Source organism: Dipodomys merriami, unplaced genomic scaffold (assembly GCF_024711535.1).
Source record: "Dipodomys merriami isolate MVZ:Mamm:240054 unplaced genomic scaffold, mDipMer1.0.p SCAF_28, whole genome shotgun sequence".
NCBI classification, from domain to species: domain Eukaryota; kingdom Metazoa; phylum Chordata; class Mammalia; order Rodentia; family Heteromyidae; genus Dipodomys; species Dipodomys merriami.
Genome location: NW_027204270.1, coordinates 3,994,115 through 4,010,772, shown reverse-complemented (window position 1 = coordinate 4,010,772; position 16,658 = coordinate 3,994,115).

Below are 16,658 nucleotides of genomic sequence, written 5' to 3'. Positions count from 1 at the left end.
CAATCTAGGATAATCTCATCTCAAGGTCATTCAGTGGGCCTGCAAAAGCTTTTCATAATGCTTCATTCACCGGTTGTGGGGGTCAGGATGTGGATATGCCTTTGGGGGTCACTACTTGACACATATGACCACTGGACCAGAGAGCCTACCCCAGTAGCTGCAAAAACTCACATTCTGAGCACAAAATCAACCACCCTACGAAGCTTGAGGCGTTGGCCAATTCAGAGGCTTAGTTCCTGCCATTCTAAGGGCTGGGCAAGGCAGGGGAAATCTGGGACATGGCCATAGTGATTCCCAGCCTTGAAACTTCAGACCCACTGTATCGTTGACACAGAATTAGTAACACAGACCACAGATGCAACATGGCAATCCAAGCCAGGCACTGATGACTCACGCCTGTAATCCTGACTACACAAGAAGCTGAGAGCTGAGGAGAGAGGTTCAAAGCCAGTCCAGGCACAAAAACTGTGAGACTCCAACTAACCAGAAAAAAAAGCTGGAAGCAAAACGGTGGATTGAGAGGTACAGCAACACCACCAACAACATCAACAAAAAGCCAAGCAAGACTGTGAGGCCCTGAGTATAAACCTTAGTACTGGCACAAAAACAAACAAACCAAACCAGTATGTCGGCTGTTTCTCTAGTTTACTGTGGCTCAGAGTGAGAAACCCCCTTTACCTTCGTTGAAGAAATGCATCTGTGATATTCTTGGGATTTTCTTCCCAAAGGGCAGTTCCCTTGGCTCAGGAGCCACCTTACGTTTCCAACATTATGAGACACGTTTGGAAGTGAAGGGCTCAGACGGGTGAGAAAAGAAGGAACGCGGCCTCACCGACCAGCCCCCACCACTCCAACTCAGAAGAGGCACTGCAAGCAGGCTGCGGCCGGCACCATGGACAGCGAAGGCGCACACCTGTGAATGAGGCTTGTTGGGGAAATGCCTGTGAATGAGGCTTGTCAACCCTGCAGTGGTGACTCACACAGGTCATCCTAGCTACTCGGGAGGTTGAGAACTGAGGATCACAACTGGGCAAGAAAATCCATGTGTCTTATCTCCAACGAACCACTAAAAACTGCAAGTGGAGTTGTGACTCAAATGGTAGAGTGCCAACTTTGAGTGAGAAAGCTAAGGGACTGTGCCCAAGCCCCAGAACTGTTTGCATGCACACATGCATGCGTGCACACGCACACACACACACACACACACACACACACACACACACACACACACACACACACCGCAGCTGGTTGTCATGATTGATGTGGCTCTGCTGGGTACCAGTCTCCTTTCAGGGGCTGACAGGAGCAGGCAGTAGGTAAGAGCCCGATTCTCCAGAAAACTGAACCATCATGTTGAATCTGGCTTCGGTCACCCTTCCTGGAGTTTTCAGGCAGAAACACACATAAAAGTGAGGACTTGCGTAAATTCATCCGAGTGTCAGCACAGACAGGATTTTGGCTACAAATGCTGGTGGGAAGTTCCTCCTCCATAGAATAAACACAGGGACAAGGTTGCCCTTGTTGGTAAATCCATCACCTTGTAGACTCCGGGTCCTGACCTGAGAAGCCTGCCTGGTCTCCTGCAGCCTGAACATGTGGTACCTTTGCAGTCAGTCACAGAGCCCTGAGCGCCAACCAAGGAGGAACCCGTGGGAAAACCTTCCCTTAAGGGGGGTGCAAGGCGTGCTTTATGTCATCCTCACGGAGACAGGTCACGAAGTGTTAAAAGAGATGGACACGCCCTTGAGGCAGGGGCCATCTCCCCCAACCCTTCCCTACTCTATTCTAAACCTTCAAGAACAGCTTTCTTGGCCACGTCCATTCATTGAGACCACAAATCTGCCCTCTGCTGGTGAAGGGACACGTGAGTGTGACAGCCGGGAAGGGGATGGTGGCAGGCCCCTGAGCCAACTTCTTCCTCCCAGATGCTGTAATATAGCAGCCTTATCTCCGAATTCATGGAGATTTTATCGTGGAGTCTGAGCTGTTGAATGGACCATATAACATCTCTCGCCTTGGTGGGTCATAGATAACATCTCTGCACGCCACAGATCCCAGGGAATTATAAAATAAGGCTGTTATCACACCTATGGCTGAAAGTTCCCTGAAATATCACCATATCCATTAATAGGGCTGGGTGTGGTGGTTCACACTTGTAATGCCAGTACACAGGAGAATCACAAGCTCTTGCCAATCCGGGCAACATGTAATAAGATCCCTTCTCAGAAATCATCATCATCATCTGAAAGAGGATGAATAAGTAAAGGATAAATGTAAAGGCGGTACTTTGAAAAGACAAATGGGAATCTGAATTCTTTGTTCTCTCATTTGGGTGAGTGAAAAAAAAGGACTTCATCAGACTTATATATAAAATGAGACTTTACATGTAAAATGAGGCTGCTCTTTGTGTATGTGCGTGTGTGTGTGTGTGTGTGTGTGTGTGTGTGTGTGTGTGTGTGTGTGTGTTGGTCCTGGAGCTTGACCCCAATTTGAGGCCCCCTAGTCAAAAAAGATTATAAGACCCCATCTACCTCATCTCAAACAACAGCCACCAGTGCCAGCCAGAACTCCTAATTTTTTAAAGATAGAATGTTCATGCTAAAAACAAACAGGCAGATGCCAGTGGCTCATGCCTGTAATCCTAGCTACTCAGAAGGCTAAGGTCTGAGGATCACAGTTCAAAGCCAGCTCAGGCAGGAACATCCAGGAGACTCTAATCTCCAATTAATCACCAGAAAACCAGAAGTGGTGCATTGTGGCTCAAGTGGTCAAGTGCTAGCCTTGAGCTGAAGAGCTGAGGGACTGCCCAGGCCCAGAGTTCAAGCCCCATGACCGAAAAAAAAAATTAAGTTGCTGGTGCTGATGGTGCACATCTATAATCCTAGCTACTCAGGAGGCTGAGACCTGGAGGGTCAAGATTTGAAAACAGCCTGGCAGAAAAGTCCTCAAGATTCTCTCTCCAATTAACTAGCAAAAAGCCTGACTAGAAGCATGACTCAAGTGGTAAAGTGCCAACTGTGAGCAAAAGCACTGAGTGAGAGCACAAATCCCTAAGTTCAAGCTCTGGTACCATCTCTCCCCCCCTCTCTTTCTCCCCCTCTCCCTCCTTCCCTCCCTCTCTCCCCCTCTCTCTCTTCCCCCTCTCTCTTACACACACACACTGCAAAATAAAATGCAAACCCAAAACAAGAAAACAAGAAGCTTTTCTTTAAATTGGTATTTCTTTTTTTTTCTTCTTGGTGCCAGTCCCAAGGCTTGAATTCAGGGCCTGGACACTGTCCCTGAGCTTTTCTGCTCAAGGCTTATGCTCTATCACTTGAGCCACAGCTCCACTTCCAGCTTTTGTCTTTTTTGCCAGTTAACTGAAGATAAAAGTATCATGGATTTTCCTGCCCAGGCTGGCTTTGAATCATGATCCTCAGATCTCAGCCTCCTGAGTAGCTAGGATGACAGGCGTGAGCAGCCACTGGTGCCTAGCTCTCAAATGGGTAGTTCATTTAAAAGAAACCATTTGTTCAATTCTTACTTGACTGTAAACAGATGACAAAGCCACCCGCACTGTCTCCTCTCAGGAGCCCTGCTCGGAAGAGAAGGGTGAAGCACAGTACCGCGGTCCAAAGACCTCTATGCCTTGTCCCACCCCTTTGCCTAGGTGGAAATCCTGACCCAAGGTGAGGGTATCTGGAGATGGGGAGAGGCCTCATGATGGGGTCGTGAGGGCGGGGCTGTGCAAAACGGGATCCGTGCCTTCATGAAGGAGACTGCAGAGAGGTCTCCATGAGAACGGTGAGAAGGCCAGCCACGGTCAAGGACGTGGCCCCTGCCAATGTAGACTCTGTGGCACTTGGAGAAGTATGAACCTCAATCTCTGCTGTCTAAGCTATTCTGCTTTACATACTTTCTTCTCATAGCCGAAATGCACTTAGACATGGAGCTTTCCGAACATCAGAAGCACCTACTGCCTCAGATGAAAGATGGCAAGCAAGGACCCGTGGACCTAACCCAAGAAGGACTTGGGGTTTTCCTGGTGCTGTTTTGTTCCTAGGAATCCCTGAGAGACTATCAGTAGATGAACAGGCTCAACAGCTTCTACACAGCTGTCATCTTTTGTTTCCAGATCTTTCTTTCCAGTTTAGCATCTATCAAACACATGCATATGTTTGAAGCCTTCCTGGACACCTGGCACACGATGCTGTTGAAAATACAAACATAAAACATGTCAGGGAAGGCCCTTGCTCGAATGGGCTTACGGTCTAATCGAGGAAATACATTCCTAAATGATGTGAGTTTGTTAAGTGAAATGCAAAGTGGTTATGGCAGTGGGCTGTACAAAGGGATTTTAATTCTCCTGAGGAAACACCTGCAGAGGCTAATCTTGCTCCCCTGGAAACCCCAATAAAATGATGACAAAGGCCTAAAGGGTATAAATGCATACAGAATGGGAACGGAGATGACATTGGACAAAAGATGTCAACAAAATTTTGGAAGATGCAAAATTGAGGACTTGTGCTGCTCTACTAGAATGGTTACACATGAGTGGCTAAGGAACCTGAGCCTGGCAGGTGTGTTCATCATCTATGGAAAAATAAGATTGCAGCTGGGTGCTGCAATCTTTAAAATCCTAGCTACTCAACAGGCTGATATCTGAAGACCAAGGTTCAAAGCCAGCCCAGGCAGGAAAGTCTATAAGACTTTATCTCCAATCACACACACACACACACACACACACACACACACACACACACACACACACACACACACACACACACACACACACAGAAAGCCAGAAGTGGAGGTGTGGTTCAAGTGGTAGAGCACTAGCCTTGAGCAAAACAGCTCAAGGACAGAGTCCAGGCCCTGAGTTCAAGCCCTATGAGTGGCATTAAAAAAAAGAATAATATTAGATTACAGACTTAGACAACACTTCTGTGTCTCCATGAACCAAGAAAAAACACTCAGGTATTTGGCTACAAAGAAAAGTGAGCAAGCTAGCAAAGCAGGAGAAGGTAAAAAGAATCAAAGAGATGAAGGCTTTTTTTTTTCTTTTTTTTTTTTTTGGCAAAGTAAGCTGACTAACAGCTCATGCACCTGGGACTGGTTTGAAATGGGACAAAATCACTAGGGGGTTGTATCTCTGGGGTGACGGGAAGGAGGAGGCTGGGTACACATCTCTGCACAAGTAAATACAGCATCCTATGAAGGAAACTGACCAAAGGCTCGCGTACCTGAGTCCAGGACAAAAGCACTTGGTGGCGGTGTCTCTGGACCACCACAGGGTGGGTAAAGTCTCTGCCGAGAGTTTGTCCCTAAGACCCAAAGACTATGCCACAGTCCATTCGGCACTAGTGAACACAGCACCCCCGAGAGACCTCCAGCAGAACGGGAGCTGCTCCACCTCAGCCCAGCGGCTGCCCCCGCCCAGAACCCTCGCTGACCACAGAAGGTCACACTCAGGCTATGCCCAGGAATCGGAGATTGTGACATGCATAAAAACACACCGGAAGAAATGCAAAGCAAAGGCCAAAGATGGAGAGAGAGTGGAGGAGGGTGTCAGCCACGCTGACAGCGCGGTAGAGGGGAGACGCCTCTCTGCCCCTCAACAGGAAGGGAGACACGGATCTTCATCATTTGTTTTTTTTTTTCTTTTTTTAATCTTTTAAATTATTTTTAAATTTTTTCTGTCTTTATAAATGTTCTACTGATGGTTTATTTGCCTTCCTGCGTCTATGGCTCTGAATTCCTCTCTTCCATTACAATCCCTAACCCTGGCATCCTTACCCACAGGAACTGAGCCATACCATGAATATTATTGTTTTACCTGCAGCGCTTTCCTCATCTACCTGCTTCCGGATTTCTTCTCGCATGCCTCCCTCCTTTTTACTACCCAATGATTAAGTCCTATACTAACAATCTTTATCCTAACTCCTCACTGTCTCACACAAGGACGCTAGGCCAGCTGGATGCTGGTGGCTCACGCCTGTCATCCTAGCTACTCAGGAGGCTGAGATCTGAGGATCACAGTTCAAAGCCAGCTAAGACAGGAAAGTCCGTAACCACCAAAAAAAGTTAGAAATGGGCTGGGAAGGTGGCTCAATGGTAGAATGCTTGCCTCGCATGCATGAAGCCCTGGGTTCGATTCCTCGGCACCACATAAACAGAAAAGGCCAGAAATGACACTATGGCTCACATGATAGAGCTGAAAAGCTCAGGGACAGCACCCAGGCCTAGAGTTCAAGCCCCACAACTGACAAAAAAAAAAAAGCCAGAAGTGGAGCTGTGGCTCAAGTGGTACAGTGCTAGCCTTGAGGGGAAAAAAAAAAAGCTCAGGAACAGCATCCAGGCCTTGTGTTCAAGCCTCAAGACTGGCACACAGAAAAAAAAAAAAAAAAAACATACTAGGCCCTTTCAGATCAATGTAATTGGTGGTAAAGATGAATTGCCAATGGTTTTGACGTTATGAAATCTCTGGTTTGACACTGACTTGGTGTGCTTGTTGCTGCTGAGTGATACTCCCAGACAGTGGTCTGAAACAGCACATCGGTCCTGACACTGCCCAGTCTTCCCAGAACATGGAGGATGTTTTCAATGGAACACCATTAAGTGACTAATGCCACCAATCAATGACTTGACTTGATATGAGCAAATCTCAGCTCATCATTACAGCAAATATGTAAAAGCTACTTCTAAAAGTCAAAAATAATAGCACAAAAGAACAGCATGAGCCAGGCACTGGTGGCTCACGCCTGTAATCCTCACTGCTCAGGAGGCTGAGATCTGAGAATCACAGTTCAAAGGTAGCCCAGGCAGGAAAATCCGTGAGACTCTTATGGAGTACTGTGGCTCAAAGTGGCAGAGCATTAGCCTTGAGCAGAAAATCTCAGGCACAGCGTCAATGCCCTGAGTTCAAGTACCATGACCAGAAAAATTAAAAAGAACAGAATGATGATGAAGTGGGTGAAATAACCAACAGCCTAAAGGAATGATGGTAAGAATGACCAGTGAGATGAAAGAAGATAGGTGTACACATCTCAGGAATATCAAAGAGAATATGAGCAAACAAACATTCACAGAGAATATATATTTTTTTTTGGGGGGGAGGTCCAGTCATGGGCCTGAACTCTGGGCCTGGGCGCTGTCCCTCAGCTCTTCAGCTCAAGGCTAGCGCTCTACCACTTGAGCCACAACGCCACTTCCAGCTTTTTTCTTTTTGCTTATATGGTGCTGAGGAATCGAACCCAGGGCCTCAGGCATGCAAGGCAAGCGCTCTACCACTGAGCCACCTTCCCAGCCCCAGAGAATATTTTTTTTTAAGTAAATGAATTCAATATTATTAAATAGCTAAGGAACTCAAAGAGGACACAAATTAGCAGGTAAATGAAACAACAAAGTCAATGTAACACATGAAAAAAAAAAAAAACGCAAGGAGTGGCTGGGAAGGTGGCTCAGTGGTATAGTGCTTGTTTTGCATGCATGAGGCCCTAGGTTTGATTCCTCAGCACCACCCAAGCAGAAAAGGCCAGAAGTGGCACTATGGCTCAAATGGTAGATCACTAGCCTTGAGTTGAAGAGCTGAGGGACAGTGCCCAGGCCCAGAGTTCAGGCCCCACAACAAGAAAGAAAGAAAGAAAAGAAAGAAAGAGAGAAAGAAAGAAAGAAAGAAAAGAAAGAAAGAAAGAAAAAAAAGAAAGAAAGAAAGAAAGAAAGAGAAAGAAAGAGAAAGAAAGAAAGAAAGAAAGAGAGAAAGAAAGAGAGAAAGAAAGAGAGAAAGAAAGAAAGAAAGAAAGAAAGAAAGAAAGAAAGAAAGAAAGAGAGAAAGAAAGAGAGAAAGAAAGAAAGAAAGAAAGAAAGAAAGAAAGAAAGAAAGAAAGAAAGAAAGAAAGAAAGAAAGGAAAGAAAGAAAAGAAAGAAAGAAAGAAAGAAAGAGGGAGGGAGGGGGAAGGGAGGGAAGGATGGAAGGAAGGAAGGAAGGAAGGAAGGAAGGAAGGAAGGAAGGAAGGAAGGAAGGAAAGAAAACTCAAGGAAGATACAGAAATCCTGACAAATCAAACCAAACTCCTGGAGATGAAAAGCTCTATAAGTCAAATAAAAAATACAGTTTAAAGTTCTCCAAACATTAGAACTTAGAGGCATAGGTAGAAACTTTTTGAAAAGAGTACCAGGGGTGCAGCGGATAAGAAAGAGACTTGACAAACCAGATTACATCAAAATAAAAAGTTTCCGCACACGGGCTGGGAAGGTGGCCCAGTGGTAGAGTGCTTGCCTTGCATGCATGAGGCCCTGGGTTCAATTCCTCAGCACCACATAAGCAAAAAGCCAGAAGTGGCGCTGTGGCTCAAGTGGTAGAGCACTAGCCTTGAGCTGAAGAGCTGAGGGACAGCACCCAGGCCCAGAGTTCAGGCCTCACAACCGGACCCAAAAAAAAAAAAAAGTTTCCGCACAGCAAAGGATGCAGTTACTAAACTAGAAAGACAGCCAGCAGATTGGGAGATCTTTATCACCAATATATTGACAAAGGCCGAATATCCAAAACATACCAGGAGCTCAAGAAATCAATCCCTACCCAAACTAATAAGCCAATCAATAAAAGGACAAAGGACCTAAAGGGAGATTTCTCAGAAAAAGAAGTAAGAATGACAAAGAGACACATAATGAAATGCTAAACATCCCTGGCCATAAAGGAAATGCACATCAAATCAACTCTGAGGCTGGGCACCAGTGGTTCACACCTGTAATCCTAGCTACTCAGGAGGCTGAGATCTGAGGATGGTAGTTCAAAGCCAGGCCAGGAAGAAAAGTCCCCATGAGACTCTTATCTCCAATTAACCACTCAAAACAAAACCAAAAAAGACAGAAGTGGTGCTGTGAATCAAGTGGTAGAGTGCTAGCTTTGAGCACAAAGAGGCTCAGAGAGAGCACCCAGGCTCTGAATTCAAGCCCCACAACCAATAACAACAGAAAAAAAAAAAAACTCTGAGACCCCATTTACTCCAGTTAGATTGGCCAACATCAAGAATTCCAACAACAAATGTGGGGGTGTGGAAAGAAAGGAATCCTACTGCACTGTTGGTAGAAATGTAAACCAGTACAATCACTCTGAATGGCAGCTTGGAGGATCCTCAAAAAACTAAACATAGAACTTCCCTATGAACATACCACTCTTGGGCATCTACCCAGAACATCACAAGCCAGGATACCAAAAAGACATAACAAGCCAGGTACCAGGGGCTGGGAAGGTAGCTCAGTGGTAGAGTGCTTGCCTCAAATGCATGAGGCCCTGGGTTCGATTCCTCAGCACCACATAAGCAAAAAGAAAAAAGCCAGAAGTGGCGCTGTGGCTCAAGTGGTAGAGCGCTAGCCTTGAGCTGAAGAGCTGAGGGACAGCGCCCAGTCCCAGAGTTCAGGCCCCAAGACCAGACAAAAACAAAAAAACAAGCCAGGTGCCTTTGGCTCACGCGTAGTAATCCTAGCTACTCAGGAGGCTGAGATCTAAGGATCACGGTTCAAAGCCAGCCCAGGCAGGAAAAGTCTGTGAGACTCTTACCTCCAATTAACCACCAGAAAACTGGAAGTAGCACTGTGGCTCAAGTGGTAGAGCACTTGCCTTGAGCTGAAGAACTAGGGGACAGCACCCAGGCCCAGAGTTCAAGCCCCATGACCAACACCAAGAACAAAAAAGATATAACATAAAGACACTTGTACATCCATAGTCATTGCTGCACTGTTCACAATAGCCAAGTTATGAAAATAGCCCAGATGTCCTACAATAGATGAGTGGATTAATACAATTAGATAGAGATAGATAGATAGATAGATAGATAGATAGATAGATAGATAGATAGATAGATCCATTAGAAAGAATAAGATTATGTCATTCTCTGGGAAATGGATTGACCTAGAACAAATCATTTTAAGTGAGGTAGGCCAAGCTCAGAGAGACAAATGACGCATGTATTCTCTCATATGCAGAAGCTAAAACATATTGGGTCATGATAAATTATACAGGACTCTAGCCATCCACACACACAGTGAGACAAACGAGGATTCTCTGAGGGAAGGAACTCAACGGTGTAACAGCTCTGAACATTTAAAATATTATTTATCAAGAGTGCTAGCCCTGAGCTGAAGAGCTGAGGGACAGTGCTCAGGCCCAAGAGTTCAGGCCCCATGACCAACAAAAACAAACAAACAAAAATATTATTTATCAAAAATAATTCCAGAAAAAGGAAATGCCCATTTCATTGTTATTGCTGGTGATGGCAGTGGTGGTTATTTATGCTTTTTGATTGTGGTTTTGTTTTGTTTTATTTGTTCTTTGGTGGGGTAAAGGGTGGCTCAGAAATGGAAGGAGGGCCGGGTGCTGGTGGCTCACGCCTGTCATCCTAGCTACTCAGAAGGCTGAGATCTGAGGATCGCGGTTCAAAGCCAGCAAGGGCAGGAGAGACCGTGAGACTCCTATCTCCAATAAACCACCAGAAAACCGGAAGTGGCACTGTAGCTCAAGTGGTAGAGCGCTTGCCTTGAGCTGAAGAGCTGAAGGACAGCGCCCAGAGTTCAAGCCCCACAACCAACAAAAAAAAGAAATGGAAGGAGGAAGGATGAACAATGCAGGCATGGTACTCGGTAGACGGAAAATGAACAATGCAACTTGTGGGCAGGAATGGGAGGGAGAAAGTGAAGGAAGGTGATATTAACCAAAAAGAAATGTACTCATTACCTGACTTATGAAATAGTAACTCTCTTGGTATGACACCTTAATAATAACAATAAAATCATATATATTTTTAAAGCAATAAAACAAAAACAAGTAAAAGCTTCTCCATCAGAGTAGATCAAATAGAAGATATAATATCAGGTTGTGGTCAGAATAAATAAAAAATCAGATAAAGGAAAAAGAATGCAGAAGTGGGAAAGAGCTATGTAAGAATTCTAGGACTGCATCTGAAAGACCAAACTCATGAATCATGGGCATAGAAGAAAGGCAAGAGGTGCTAGCTAAAAGCACAGTAAATATAGTCAATAAAATAAACCCGAAAACCCTAAATCTTGAGCAAGAGATGTCCATCCAGATACAAAATCTTTAGAATTCCAAACAGAGAAGAGCAGAATAGAATCTCTCTATGGCCTATTACGGTTAAAACATTCAGTACAAAAAGAAAAAAACAATGAATATTGAAGGCTTCAAGGAACCTATAAAGATAAGCCATCAGATAACCGAAACAAAAGCAAGGAGGGCATGGAATGATGTATTTAAACCACTGAAAGAAAATAACTTCCAAAAGAGGTTACCATCTCCAGCAAAGGTATCATTCATAACTGAAGGGTAAACAAAAACCTTCTACTATAAAGAAAAACAATTTATGACTACTAAACCAGCACTGTAGAAGATACTCAAAGGAATCCTATACACTGATAAGGAATAAACAGAACCATGAAAATTTGGGGGGAAATGTCACTACCTTAGTAGATAAACAGATCTTGAGAAATAAATAATCAAATACTAATCAAGCTTGGTGCCTGTGGCTCACACCTGTAATCCTAGCTACTCAGGAGGCTGAGATCTGAGGATCACAATTCAAAGCCAGCCTGGGCAGGAAAGTCCTTGGAAATCTTATCTCCAATTAACCATCAAGAAGCCAGAAGTGGTGCTGTGGCTCAAGTGGTAGAGCGCTTGTCTTCAGCAAAATAAACTCAGGGGCAGTGCCCAATCCCTGTGTTCAAGCTCTTAATATTAACACAGAATGTTAATGGCCCCAACTCTGCAATCAAAAGATATAGAATGTCAGGCTGGGAAGGTGGCTCAGTGGTAGAGCACTTGCCTTGCATGCCTGAGGCCCTGGGTTCGATTCCTCAGCACCACATATGCAAAAAGAAAAAAAGCCGGAAGTGGCACTGTGGCTCAAGTGGTAGAGCACTAGCCTTGAGCTGAAGAGCTGAGGGATAGTGCCCAGCCCAGAGTTCAGGCCCCACGACCAGACCCAAAAAAAAAAAAAAAAAGATATAGAATGTCACCAGCTCTGGTGGCTCACACCTATTATCCTAGCTATTCAGGAGGCTGAGATCTGAGGATCACGGTTTAAAGCCAGCCTAGACTTTTATCCACAATAAGCTACTCAGAAAAAGTGGAAGAGGTGCTGTGGCTCAAAGATCTCAGCTGAGGCTGAGATCTGAGGATCACGGTTTAAAGCCAGCCTAGACTTTTATCTACAATAAGCTACTCAGAAAAAGTGGAAGAGGTGCTGTGGCTCAAAGATCTCAGCTGAGGCTGAGATCTGAGGATCACGGTTTAAAGCCAGCCTAGACTTTTATCTACAATAAGCTACTCAGAAAAAGTGGAAGAGGTGCTGTGGCTCAAAGTGGTAGAGTACTAGCCTTGAGCAAAAAAGCTCAGGGATAGCACTCAGGCCCTGAGTTCAAGTCTCACAACTGATCAAAGAATCACTTCAAATTAATAAAGTGAGGCCAGGTGCTAGTGGATCATGCCTATAGTCCTAACTACTCAAGAGCCTGAGATCTGAGGATCAGTTTGAAGCCATTACGTCATTTGTGGAGAAATGGATGGACCTAGAACCAATCGTGGTAAGTGAGGTAAGCTAAGCTCAGAGAGACAAATGACACGTTTTCTCTCATATATGTGGAGGACAGATCTAAAATACACCAGGGCATGATAAATTATATAGGACTCTAGGCATCCACGCACAGACAGTGCGAGGAGGTTACTCTTAGGGGAGGAATGGAAAGGCGCGATGCCTCTGGGCGTTTAAAACACTGGTTATCAAGGAAGGAATTCCAAGAAATAGAAAAGGAGGTGGTGGTGGTGGTGTTCATTTTTGGTTTTTTGGTTTGTTTGTTTGTTTGTTTCTGTCTTTTGCAGGAGGGCAAAGGGCAGGACAGAAATGGAGGGAGGAAAGATGAACCAATTGTCCACTATGTGGAAAGTGAAACATACAACCTAGGGGCAGGGGTAGAGGTGGGGACTAGGGGAAAGCGAAGGAAGGGGCAACACTGTCCAAAAGAGAAATACACGCATTACCAGACTTATGAAACAGTACGTTACCTTAGTAATAACAATAAAATCATATGTTAAAAAACTCCCGCCCCCCCCCACCCCAAGCCAGGTGCTGGTGGCCCACGCCTGTCATCCTAGCTACTCAGGAGGCTGAGATCTGAGGATCTCGGTTCAAAGCCAGCCCGGGCAGGAAAGTCCAAGAGACTCTTACCTCCAATTAATCACTGAAAAAGTACCACCACCCAGCCCCCAAGGCTCCACTGCCCCCAGGGACACCTTGGGGGCCACTTGGGGGTCAAGCTCCCCACCAGCAGGACTCAGTCTCTCTGGATGCTTGTCCTGCCTGAGATAGGCGAGATTCTGCGGTGGTTCCTCTGCGATCACCATCGCGGCTGAAGACATCACTGACAGGTCGCTGAGTGCTTAAGGTAAGGAAAACATCAAGAAAATGTAATTCTCCAGTGTTTGCAGATTCTCCCATCTTCCCTTTAGCTAAGGATTTTTCTCCTATCTCTGTCACAGGTTATCAGACTGGTGAGGGACCCACTGGGAATGACAAGCAAGCACCAAATCCCTGCCAGGCCTCCTGGACGCCAGAAAGGGAAGGTGGAGAAGGGGGTGTGGTGGGCAGGGCGGGCGGGGCTCCCCCCCTTTTCTTTTTGTTGTTTTTTGTGGGTTTTTTTTTTGTCAATCATGGGGCTTGAACTCTGGGCCTGGGCACTGTCCCTGAGCTCTTCAGCTCAAGGCAAGTGCTCTAACACTTGAGCCACAGCTCCACTTCCAGTTTTCCTGGTGGTTTATTGGAGATAAGAGTTTCATGAACTTTCTTGCCTGGGCTAGCTTTGAACCATGATCCTCAGAGTTCAGCCTCCTGAATAGCTAGTATGATGGGGGATGATGGGGGTGAGCCACCGGCACCTGGCCTCCCGCTGTCTTCTCTCAGGACTGTTAACTCAGGAAAAAAGAGGAAGGGTGGGACAATCTCCAAGTAGGTTGCAACCGGTGCCCAGTGTGCCGGTCAGCTGTCCGTTACTGTAACACAATCACCTGAGCTAATCAGCTCATAGAGAGGAAAGGGCCTCCCGTTTTTGGAGGATTTGACACATGTTGTTAGGCCCCATTGCTTTGGGACCTGTGGCAGCACCCTGTGAACAGCCAGAAAGTGAGAGAGAGAGAGAGAGGATGGCAGGCCCCCTCCTCTCTTTTGAGGGTGTTCCCCCTGCCCAAAGACCTAAGACTTCCCATCAGGTCCCGCACCTTCAAATGTTCCACTTCCTCCCAATAGCACAGAGCGCTGGAGAGCAAGCCTTTAACCGATGCCTTTAACCCAAGACAGCCTTGATCCAGATGCTAGCACTGCTGGACTTGAATTTCAGGTAAATGGTTATTACTTAATATAAGTCTGTGGGCCATGTGTTATTAGTACACTTACACTAAAGAAAAGTTACTCGTCATTTATCTGATATTGTGAAATGACCAGGCAGCTGGTATTGACTCTGGGGTTCTTGTCTACAGTTCACATTTAGCAGGGAGAACATGGCACTGGCTGAGCTACCACAGAGGGGATGTTCAGGGGGCCTAAAGGTTTGACGTTCATTCTGCTATGATGATGATGGAAACAAATGTCCTTATATTTCCTGTTCTAAAGCTCCAAAACAGTTGCACAGATATAACACATACATCTGTTTCTGACTACATTGTATATCTATAGTTAAAGAAATCTATACATGTATCAGGTTTCGCTTTCCAGCTAAATTACAAATTGATGCTAGACCCTGGTGGCTCACACCTGTAATCTTAGCTACTCAGGAGGCTGAGATCTGAGGAAGATAGTTCAGAGCCAGCTGGGGCAGGAGAGTCCTTCAGACTCTATCTCCCATTAACTAGCAAATGCTGGAAGTGGAGGTAAGGTGTGGCTCAAGTGGTAGAGTGCCAGCTTTGAGCAAAAAACAAAACTAAACTAAGGGATAGCCCCGGGCCCTGAGTTCAAGTCTCTTTTTTTTTTTTTTTTTTTTTTTTGTCGGTCGTGGGGCTTGAACTCTGGGCCTGGGCGCTGTCCCTCAGCTCTTCAGCTCAAGGCGAGCACTCTACCACTTGAGCTACAGCGCCACTTCCAGTTTTCTGGTGGTTTATTGGAGATAGGAGTCTCACGGTCTCTCCTGCCCGGGCTGGCTTTGAACTGCGATCCTCAGATCTCAGCCTCCTGAGTAGCTAGGATTACAGGCGTGAGCCACCAGCGCCCGGCTGAGTTCAAGTCTCAGTACCAATACACACACACACACACACACACACACAGAGCACACGTGTATTTTGTGGTTTTACCCAACAAGTACAAGTCCCTGAGTTTCAGTGGCTGAGTTTGGCCCGTTGCTCTAGCTTCAATAGTGTATTGAATGTGTGTTTTTAACTTATAAATCTGTATAGCCCCTGCTTTCCATTATTTTGCCCATCACAGATTTAGGTTTTTGGAGGGGAAAAAAATGAGAGAGTCAACCTCTGAAATAAAAACATTCCCCAAGCCTGTGGTGTATCAAAGCCAGCTTTCTATTTATCACAATCATTTCCCAAGAAACTCTAATACAAAATACCAGGGGCCCGAGAGAGGGCAGGCACACAGCATCCCCGAGTCATTATTTATTTTGTCTGAGTGGTGATAAAAAAAAAAAAAAAAAAAAAAAAACAGGTCATTCTCAATCATAGAAACACAGATCTGGACCTAGTGAAACATACGTTATGTTCCATTTATATAATTTCTACAGGCTGTGCTTCCCAAAGCAGAGGAGATGGCTAAGAATGCTTCCACTCAAGTGAACATTACAGCCCCGTTAATGTCTTCCAACCTAAGGAAAAAGGAATATCTCAACATTGTAGGGTTCCCCCCCACACACACACTCCACCAGCCTCTCTGTATGAAATTCTCAAAATCCAACAAATGCAAGCATGCAGTTTTCAGCTCTGCAAAAAGAGAGAGACAAAAAGCCACAAGAACAACAACAGCAAAAGCCCATTAAGAAAAAAAAAATCCCTGCCAGAACTCATGGCCCCTCAGCCACTGCGGAGGCTGCGGTGGGAAGACCTCAAAGAGCTGAAGAAATGGCTTTTCATTTACAATGTGTGTGGACAGCCTGCTACAGGCTGACTTCATGCTCCTACACAACCTGTCTCAGCACACCTAAGTATCTCATGCCAAAAAAAAAAAGTCCTAGGTGGATTGGGCAACTTGGAAGGGGACAATAAGATAGGTCCAGATGGTGCGCATCTGGCCAGAAATTAGGAAGAGAAAGAAATCCACTTCTCAAAATCCACAGACAGGTGTTGGGCTTCCCAGGGGACCTGCTCAGGAAGGGTAACCTGCCTGGCTGGGAACTGATGGTTAGTTAAGGAACAACAAAGGTTCCTGGGAAATGATGAGGGATGGGGACAGGTCCCCCTGAACCAAACAGGTGGTGAGATTATGCGCTGCTGTCTCCTCCCTCCCTCCCTCCCTCCCTCTCTCCCTCCCTCTCTCTCTCTCTCTCTCTCTCTCTCTCTCTCCACAACGGCATCATTTTGAAGACACTTCAATTATTCAGATTATTGTAACCAAGACGTCTTTAATAATGCACCAAACGGCAGGCACCAGGTTGAAATCAACTAGACTCCTCTGGAAATG